The following is a 10,419-nucleotide window of genomic DNA, read 5'->3' on the forward strand; positions in this document are numbered from 1 at the left end:
ACAATCTGTGCAATCTGGTTTACTTTCAAGACATAAAAGTTCAATAACTGAGGCGGGCGGTAGCAGTGCGTGAACAAAGTACGGACAGTTTTCGCGGGCTTTTGCGCAAAGGCCAAAGTAACCGGTGCTTTTTTTGTGTGCCTCCCCCCTTTATTTTTTCGGCGGACACTTTTGCATTTTCGGCGGAACAAAAAAAAAATTCGGCGGAAATCCGCCGTTCGGCGGACAATTCCCATGCCTGATATATCCATCATTCACAAACAAAACACATCAGTCAGTTTTTGTAGTCATCATAATGTCAAAGAAGATTACATCAAAAGCACATGCATCACTGATTCTTTTTCTTTTGCTCGTAGTAGGCCTTTTTCAGTGTGTCAAGCGCTTCTCTACTGTACTTGCGCTTGCTGAAGGTACTGAACTTGTCAAATTCAGGTGCACGGAGCCCCTGGGGCTTTTAGTCATACCTCAGGCAGCTATCTATTAGAAGAACTACCAAGTTTCATTGACTTGCACCCAAAGAGTCAAGAACTGCGATTTTTTTACGAATCAATTTCGTACTCGGACCCGGCTGGTCTTGACCTATTTTTGGATCTAAATTTAGATCAGGTAGATCACCACATCATGCACAAAAAGACACGTCACTAGCAAACTATGTCAGACATCATCATGAGTTTGTATAAAACAAAATGGAGGCCGGAATCACTCAGTTGAATCGAACTCCGACCAAACACCACGTAATAACTAGGTTAATTTATGCACTCGCGTGAACAAGAAACTGTCGAGCTTCACAGATGTCGTCGTTGGGTAGTTTTACTACCATAGGAGGATTTTTGAACTGTAAATGCACTCAGCTGACACAAAAACGCAAAACGAAGGCTGTAAGCTGCACTGTGCCTTTAAGTAGCTCAACACAATGATCGCAGCCCAGGGTGCTAACACAGTTTGGAAGGTCAAGGTTTTATAGTATGCTTCACTAACGGGATCTTATAAAAAAAGCTAAAACATTTACCACTGAAGAAAAACCATCTCTGAACAATTCAAAATTGTCACACTACTAGTTTTACATTTTAAGGATCTTGCCTAGTGCACATCTTTTTATTATGAAACATTTGTATTGTAAACAAAAGAAAACACAATGTCTTGTGATCTGTAAATGTTCTTAATACAGGGAACTTTATACATTGTTCAAGTGAAGTACTGTACAGCCTATTTAGCTTGTTCATTTTCTCCCTATAATCTGCTACAATTCAATAAACTGCTGTAAACTTGTGTGCCCTTAAAGTAGATTTATGTCCTTCTGTGTGGGCACCTTCTTCTTCTTCTTCCTCTTCAGTGTTCAGTGTTTGCATTTGGATGTGTGCTCTCTGGCCAAGTCTTGTTGCACAGGGGTACGGGTGGCAAGAAAAGGCCACCCTCTCAGAACGTGTTGCAGAGTCTGTTCTTCCTACCCTAGCCACAGTCGCACGCTGTAGGTGCAAAACCTATCCTTTTGATGTGTACCTTCAGACAGCAGTGTTCTGTGCAAAGGCGAAAGATGGCTGTCTGTTCTGCGTGAGTAAGATGGGGCTATGGTCTTGAATGAGCTGGTAGCTGTCTGTCTTTAAAAAAAAAAAAAATAGACATCAAAGAAGCTGCAGCACCAGCCAAGTGTTGACTGTTTTCTTTATGCGTAACCTGGTCCTGGCAGTAGCTGTTGTCCATCTGTAAACAAGCAAGATCATTATTATAATATATTGATGGTGTATTTGTTTTACCCAAAAGACGATTAAAATAACATTTAATTTTTGTTTTAGTTATGTGGCATACATGCAGTGGAACGATCATATCTTGTGATATCTTCCCTCTGAGAAAAAAACTACTATTCAAAATGTACTTTTACATACTTTTTTGTTAACTTAGGCTTTTGAAGATCCACATCCAATCCTGCCACAATGTAGGCACAATCATAGGCTAAAATTGTCAGGGTTATTTACCATCGAACTGTCCTCAACATTCTATGCTGACACACACACATGCACACACACACTGGCACAGACACATAACTTGACTTCACTTAGGAAGGTTATGTGATGCTTAAATCATTTGTCTTGCCACTAGTTCATCACAAGTAACCACTGTGTTTATTGCTGGTATGTGCTTAAATGGAGGGATAGTCTTATCCCATGGTAAAACATTTTTTTTTTAAAAAGCCTGGCAGGTGATGTGAGATGTGAGCCAAACTGTGTTCACGAAAAGCAGCCGGCCTTTAATAACACAAAGCTGCCTCTGTACACAATTCTGCTTTTACACATGCTATCCCTTAACTTGGATTCATACCAAAAATCAAGCCTGGTTTCATAGGAAACAGTCAGAATGTTGATTCAGCATTTAGAATGATAATCTTATTTCATGTACACGCCTTGGCAAATCTGACAATTAAGTAAGCAGAAGTTTTCTTCACGGGACGGATTTGCTCATTTTATTATGTAGCAATGCACTTCACTTGGTCACATACACCCCCCCCCCACCCTCTGTGCACAGTGATAGTTTTAAACAAGGAATTCTGTAAACACAGGGGTGGTCAAATACACCCCCCCCTTCCCTCTGTGCACAGTGATAGTTTTAAACAAGGAATTCTGTAAACACAGGGGTGGTCAAATACACCTCCCCCCGCTTCCCTCTGTGCACAGTGATTGTTTTAAACAAGGAATTCTGTAAACACAGGGGTGGTCAAATACACCCCACCCCCCCCCCCCCCCCCCCTTCCCTCTGTGCACAGTGATAGTTTTAAACAAGGAATTCTGTAAACACAGGGGTGGTCAAATACACCCCCCCTTCCCTCTGTGCACAGTGATAGTTTCAAACAAGGAATTCTGTAAACACAGGGGTGGTCAAATACACCCCCCCCCCTTCCCTCTGTGCACAGTGATAGTTTTAAACAAGGAATTCTGTAAACACAGGGGTGGTCAAATACACCCCCCCCCCCCTTTCCCTCTGTGCACAGTGATAGTTTTAAACAAGGAATTCTGTAAACACAGGGGTGGTCAAATACACCCCCCCCCCCCCCCTTCCCTCTGTGCACAGTGATAGTTTTAAACAAGGAATTCTGCTGTAAACACAGGGGTGGTCAAATACACCCCACCCCCCCCCCCCCCCTTCTCTCTGTGCACAGTGATAGTTTTAAACAAGGAATTCTGTAAACACAGGGGTGGTCAAATACACCCCCCCCCTTCCCTCTGTGAACAGTGATAGTTTTAAACAAGGAATTCTGTAAACACAGGGGTGGTCAAATACACCCCCCCCCCCCCTTCCCTCTGTGCACAGTGATAGTTTTAAACAAGGAATTCTGTAAACACAGGGGTGGTCAAATACACCCCCCCTTCCCTCTGTGCACAGTGATAGTTTTAAACAAGGAATTCTGTAAACACAGGGGTGGTCAAATACACCCCCCCCCCCCCTCCTTCCCTCTGTGCATAGTGATAGTTTTAAACAAGGAATTCTGTAAACGCAGGGGTGGTCAAATACACCCCCCCCCCCTTCCCTCTGTGCACAGTGATAGTTTTAAACAAGGAATTCTGTAAACACAGGGGTGGGACTCTCTTGTGATGAAAAAGGAGGAAATCCCTTTTTTTCCAGGGGGTTCGGGGGCATGTTACCCCAAATTTTGGTTAAATGGTACATTAAAATCTGTGCAATCTGACAAAAAAGACATTCTCCACACTCCCCAACCTCCCCCCCCCCCCCCCCCCCTCAAAATTACTATTAGTTATCAGGAGTTTTCAGTCAGCACAATTTAACTCTCAAGCCTCCAGTGTTCTGTTTCATCTCCACGTCACTCCAAATCATTCAGTCAACAAGTCATAGATATTGTAATGAAATGTGACGCGGAAAAATAGATTACTCCAGCAGAATTCGTAAGTTGTGTCCGCGGAAATCCGCGGAAAAGTCCCACCCCTGAAACAGCACTGCATGGTGCCTTTTCCAGAAATAAATTCATCAAAAAATGTCAACTCACAACAGCAAGAGTCAGTGTGTCGATTGTTCATATGTGACAAAGTTGAGGGATGAGCTTATCCTATCTTAAAGCCTGGCCAGAACTGAGACGGTGACGAGAAGTAGTGTGCCTATAATGACACAATGCTTTCTTCGTAACCAATTAGATTCAACATCTCAGATCTGGTCAGGCCTATACAAATGCCATCTCTCAACTTGGTCCATACAAAAATCATGAACCTGGCTTAATTCTGTACAGAGTGGGAATTTGTTTTTCTCTTTTTCGAAATCCAAAATAAGCAAAATCAGGTCTTAAAATCAATCAATCAATATGAGGTTTATATCGCGCGTATTCCGTGGGTACAGTTCTAAGAGCAGGGATTTATTTTATCTTTTTATTTTATGCAATTTATATCGTGCACATATTCAAGGCGCAGGGATTTATTTATGCCGTGTGAGATGGATTTTTTTTTACACAATACATCACGCATTCACATCGGCCAGAAGATCGCAGCCATTTCAGCGCATATCCTACTTTTCACGGCCTATTATTCCAAGTCACACGGGTATTTTGGTGGACATTTTTATCTATGCCTATACAATTTTGCCAGGAAAGACCCTTTTGTCAATCGTGAGATCTTTAACGTGCACACCCCAATGTAGTGTACATGAAGGGACCTCGGTTTTTCGTCTCATCCGAAAGACTAGCACTTGAACCCACCACCTAGGTTAGGGAAGGTGGGAGAAAATTGCTAACGCCCTGACCCAGGGTCGAACTCGCAACCTCTCGCTTCCGAGCGCAATTGCGTTACCACTCGGCCACCCAGTCCAAGTCCAAATGGAGCAAGTCTTAAAATGGGAGTGAATTTACAGATGTTATGAACAAGAAGTCTGCGAAAACAGGGTCATTAATAGGAAGGAGTCTTAGATTGGGGTGTCTTAAAAGGGGCAGGGGTGGAGGCCACTGTAATGACCATGAAATAATCAAAATAATACTATCAGTCATCTTATTCTCTACCAAATTTCTAGAGGTCAAGACAATGATACAGATTATTTACTTGTGTCACTGTTAGTGTCATTCTATGAATAACAGACCGATAGAAAGAGAGCTCTGTGTCTTGTACCTGGGTTCGTGCTCAGTTGCTTGAAAATTGACTTGTCAGAGGTTCTTCTTCAGCCTTACACCAGCCTACAGCGGTAGCTTCTACTTCACCAAACTTTGTTCTGAAACAAAACAAATAAAACACATCTTCAGGGTCAAGCATATGTATCAAATCATGATCACACAATTAAACCTTCTTCTTTGGTCAGTACTATTGAAGATTTGTTAATTGTTTCTTGTTCACAAAAGCACTAATCAAAAAATTGCTCCAGGGGCTTGCAACGCAGTACAATATATTACCTTACTGGGAGAATGCAAGTTTCCAGTACAAAGGACTTAACATTTCTTACATACTGCTTGACTAAAATCTTTACAAACATTGACTATATTCTATACAAGAAACACTTAACAAGGGTAAAAGGAGAAACAGAATCCGTTAGTCGCCTCTTACGACATGCTGGGGGGCATCGGGTAAATTCTTCCCCCTAACCCGCGGGGGGTTGTACAAGATAATGAAATAGAGTGAATTTTGAAGTGCATTCATAATTAAAGCCCAATCATGTGGTTTAACCTACCTAGTCTTGAAAAGCCTGTCCGAGGAAACAGATCAAGCACCCTTCCGCAGACCTTCCTGACGGAAGAGTCTTGGTTGTAACCGCTCACTTTCTAAAGTAGTCCATAAGCAGTTCCATGTGCCTATGTTATCACTGTAACCAGCTCCTTTGTGTACCTGTGATCTGGATGAGCTGCAACACATAAAACTTTCATATGAACACTATGTCAAGTATACCAGTTAGCATCCATCAAACACTGACTGACTGAGGAGCATCACAAGATCTGTTCTAAGGAGGTAACAACTATTGTCACAAAGTGTTTATGATACAGCTGCAGGCACATGGCACTGAGTGGTCAATTGGTGAAGGGGGGGGGGGGGCAGAAGTTCTGCTCAGTCTTGTCTGCTGATACTACACTTTGTGGTGGTGTAAGGCAGGGAATCACACCCCAACCACTGGCCCCGCCCACCTGGTGTCGAGTGCCTGTGGATACATCAGTCCCAGTCATGGCTGGCCCCCGGTTGACAACTGCCATGTACGTCATGTACGGGTACATTTACTTTGCAGTACAGATTAGTTTTCAATAGCAATGACATCATGGACGCACACCTGCCCAACGCAGACAAGGACAGCAAAATCAGGGACCAAACGTGATAAAGAGTAACTAATCGTCACAAACATCAAAATGCTTTGCATTTCTTGACCAGATAACAATCATTTCTGGGCAATTGAAGATTATTATTCCACCTACAGGCTATCACCCCCATGGCTGTTACTTGTAACACATTTCATTTCTTAAAATATGTTTTGTAAAGTAATACTGTAGTTAATAGATTTCTCTGAAAGGCACATTCCTTCTCATGAAAACAATTTGGCTCACCGTCTAAGATCTGGTCAGGCTTTAAAATGGGATAAGACATGATCTCTTAACTTGTTCACATACCCACAATGAACGGTCTGGTTGCTCTCTGCGCCAAGTGCGATTGTGTTATGAATAAATGCTGTAAAAGCTACAACTGTACTAGCTCATTTAAAAAAAAAATCACAAAATGTCATTTCACCACAGCAAGCAAACAGTGTGTTTATTTCTGGTATAGAACAGACACACACATACACACACACACACACACATACACCAAAGCAACACAAAAGCCCAAAACATGCCTACCATCTAAATGAGGAATCCAGTTCCAACTGTCTTCTGCCAATATAACACTGCCAGAGACACCATGGTGTAGAAAGTCAGTTTAAAGAGAGACTACCTGAAAGAAAAATGATACAATAATAATAAAACACCCAGTGCAATAGACATACTTGCTCGTTAAAGGCTTACTTTACCATGTAAAAACATTTTGCTTCACAGTCTCAGATCTTGTCAGGCTTTTACTTGGGATAAGATCATCCCTCTACTTGGACGAATAGCAACATAGATCAGCTTGAATGCTCTCTGTGCAGAGTGGTTTTTGTTTGTTTGTTAAAGAATTAGTTTTGTTAACAACACTGGTACCTTTTTGTGAAAATATTTCATCACACATTTTAACTCACCACAGCAAGCAGTCACTGAATATATAATTTTTTGTATGTGGCCAAGATGAGGGATTCCATGTTAAAGCATAGCCACATTATACTGTAGTGACAAGGCAAGTGGGCCTTTAAATTGTAAACTGATATATTGTGCATTTTGACTTCTTCATAAATTATAACCCTGATGCAGGCAGTCATCAGTACATGTAGTGGTTTAGTCCCTTGAATGAGAAAAGAATGACTTTGCAAGAAAGAAACTTGGAGTCAAAGTCAAAATACCCTTTAAATTAAAAACTATAGATTCCACAGGGTTTGAAGTTAGAAAGCTCTGAAAATAACTCTGCTATTTGAAATTGACTAATAGTATTAACTTATACCGCCATACATGATACACATGTACAGACAAATGAACTAAGGCTTGTGAAGATCCATAATCCTGCTACACAAAGACACAATCATTCAGAGGTTGAAATTGCCAGGGTCATTTTCCATCCCCATGTAGCCTGGATTTAATTACTGGCATGTTTTTCAGTTAAAGAGATGTGTCACTCAGAATGACAGGAGATGGTTCACTCAATGCAGAGCATAATATAACATTGATTTCTTCATGCCATCTGATTTGCAGTTGAATTCACAGGGCGAGAAAAATTCTAGACTGTCCTCAACATTCTATGCTGACTGTAAATTGTAATTATATAATACATCCACCCTAGCTAACTGGTACACTAATCACTTGCTCTGGCTTACTTCTTTTTCCAACATAATAAATCTGTTATTTGTACTTTAGCCTTTTGTGGTAAAATATTCTCATTACCACCAGTTGCACTCACAAGCTATTGCACTAGTGTATTTTGGAAATGATCAAAGGACTTACTTGTGTTCTACAACAGCACCATGTCAGTGTTGCGGGAAGAATGAGGCAGGGCTTGGTAATAACTGAGACCTGCAAGTAAACAGAACATATTTAGAATCCCAGCATGTGTTATAATTTGTGTATATTTATATTATAAGGTCTTACATTGCAATAACAAACACACACACACACATGCACACACTCATTCAATGTGCTCTATGTGCTAAGAATAAGAGTGATTGTTTAATGAATTAACGCTGAAGAAGCTACTAGTTGCTTAAACACATTCATAGCAAAATGTCACTTGATCATATCACCACATCAAGCACACTGTATCTTCATTTCTGGTTGTATACATTGTATGCAAGTGGAGGGATGATCTTATTCCATGTAAAATCCTAGCTCAGCTGATCTCTCTCAACTTGGATTCATACCAAAAATCAGGAGCCTGGGTGTTTCTGTTCAGTGGGCATTTCCCTATTTGTTTTATTTGAATGCATTTCTTAAAAAGAACACTTCCTCTGCATAGCCGTCAGGATGTTGGTTCCACCTTTAGGAATGTGTCTTAGTGGACGGACAATCTTATTCCATGTACATGTTCCATTCCTTCGTGCATTATGTGATTCTACTGTATTTTAGTCATAAACAATGACCTTCATTCTAATAAGAAGAGACTATTACCTTTCACCTCGGACGTGTCAACTCATATTTTGCCGCTGAGTCGGTGGACAGTTGCTGGAAACCGAGTCCGTCGTCACACTTCGGGCTTTGGCAACTAAGTTCACTTTGCGGGTCTTTCCCCTTGTAACACCATACTTGTTCGATCACAGTTTCTTTGTTCATCGGCCGAAGCAGGCCCCTCCTTCGCTCCCGTCTCGGCCACAGTTTCCTCAGTGCAGTCGCTGAGTCGGGCATGAGAGCCCGCCCTTGAACGCACTCTCCCCTGTACCGCATAGTTTTAAACCTCCCCACCTTTTTAATCTCCCTGTTTGCCGGAGCTAACCACTATCGGTAACAGTGACTCAACCGCAGGACTCTGAGACGTTCGCAAGAACCCAGTCCTCTTCGGAAGAAGATGATGATCAAAGATGCATTGCCGACGCCGGCCATGTTGAATTAGTGAAAACCGAAACGTGGAAGCGAAACTAACTTATCTTCGGGAATCAATTAGGAAAACTATATGTGTAGTAGGTAGAAAAATGGCATTTAATGAGACAGATAAAACTCGGATCAAATGAGAAAGAAAGAACTATCCAAACTTGCAAGCACAGCCGCGGTAGTCCTAAGTACGTACTGAAGTTCCCGATCCATGTTTTAGTCTAACCAGCGCTGTCTCTAGTCTATAGATGCGCAACAGGATAAGAGATACCCTGAGGTTATAAGTGATACTCCCACATACGTTGCACAAGCATAGTTTAACGTTACCTTATGTACGGTCCAACCGGTGTGCAATGGGTGCTCTTTCTCCATCGTTCTCTCTCTCTCTCTCTCTCTCTCTCTCTCTCTCTCTCTCTCTCTCTCTCTCTCTCTCTCTCTCTCTCTCTCTCTCTCTCTCTCTCGATAATAATGTATCTTGGGCCCATCATGTTAAGTCTTTGTGTAAAACCTTGTCGAGGAAAATATATCTGTTGAACACAATAAAACACTTTCTTGATCCACACTCATGATTATTATTTGTAATGCATACATACAAACCATCACGGATTATTGTTCGACCATCTGGGACTCTGCCAGTGCAAATATTTTAAAACCACTGTATAGTCTACACAGACGAGCACTGAAATCAATTCTATTAATCCAGTCTCGTTTTAGACGATTATAAGAAACTTAAGATGTTGCCCTTAAAAGAAAGATTTAAATCAAATAAAGGCGTGCTCCTTCACAAAATCCTTTCCGGCCAAGCACCACGTGCTTTCGTTACAAAATGTAAAGCCAAACCAAACCGAAAATTCAATGTCCCCATTCCACGGATAGATCTCTTTAAATCAAGTTTAGCTTATATTGGTAGCGTTTTGTGGAATTCTCTCCCGGAATCAGTTCGAGTCCCAACGAGTCTCAATACTTTCAAAAAACACCTCTCATTACATTTAATGTCAAATTACGAAAAGACACAGTGATGGAAGACTTCGTTCTGATTATGTGCATATTGATCATATCTGTTCATATTGCATCAGGGTTTCATCATATTAAAACTCAATTTGATAACACATTCAAATTTTTTTCTTTCTCTTTAGTAGGCTTAAACATGTTCTGGTAATTCCCTAATTTTGATCATAACGTAACAATTTGTGTAAAGCCTGTAACGTGTATAGTCTTGTGAATATTTGTTCTGCTTTTTATTCTTTAATTTTTTAATTTTATGTTTATCTTTTGTAAATGTTTTACGTTTGTATATATGTATATAAGATTAGAGT

At 41.0% G+C, this 10,419-nt stretch overlaps 1 long non-coding RNA gene across 1 annotated transcript; it reads right to left on the bottom strand.

Moving 5' to 3' along the window:
• Window positions 1–274: 274 nt before the first annotated feature.
• On the bottom strand, window positions 275–9,459 carry LOC138954640 (uncharacterized). The gene is made up of 6 exons (XR_011451919.1): window positions 8,687–9,459; window positions 8,027–8,095; window positions 6,797–6,890; window positions 5,650–5,820; window positions 5,097–5,196; window positions 275–1,701 (listed from the first exon to the last, which is right to left on the bottom strand). It is a non-coding gene; the product is annotated as an uncharacterized lncRNA (long non-coding RNA).
• Window positions 9,460–10,419: the final 960 nt, after the last annotated feature.

This window comes from Littorina saxatilis, unplaced genomic scaffold (genome assembly GCF_037325665.1).
Source record: "Littorina saxatilis isolate snail1 unplaced genomic scaffold, US_GU_Lsax_2.0 scaffold_465, whole genome shotgun sequence".
Taxonomy (NCBI): domain Eukaryota; kingdom Metazoa; phylum Mollusca; class Gastropoda; order Littorinimorpha; family Littorinidae; genus Littorina; species Littorina saxatilis.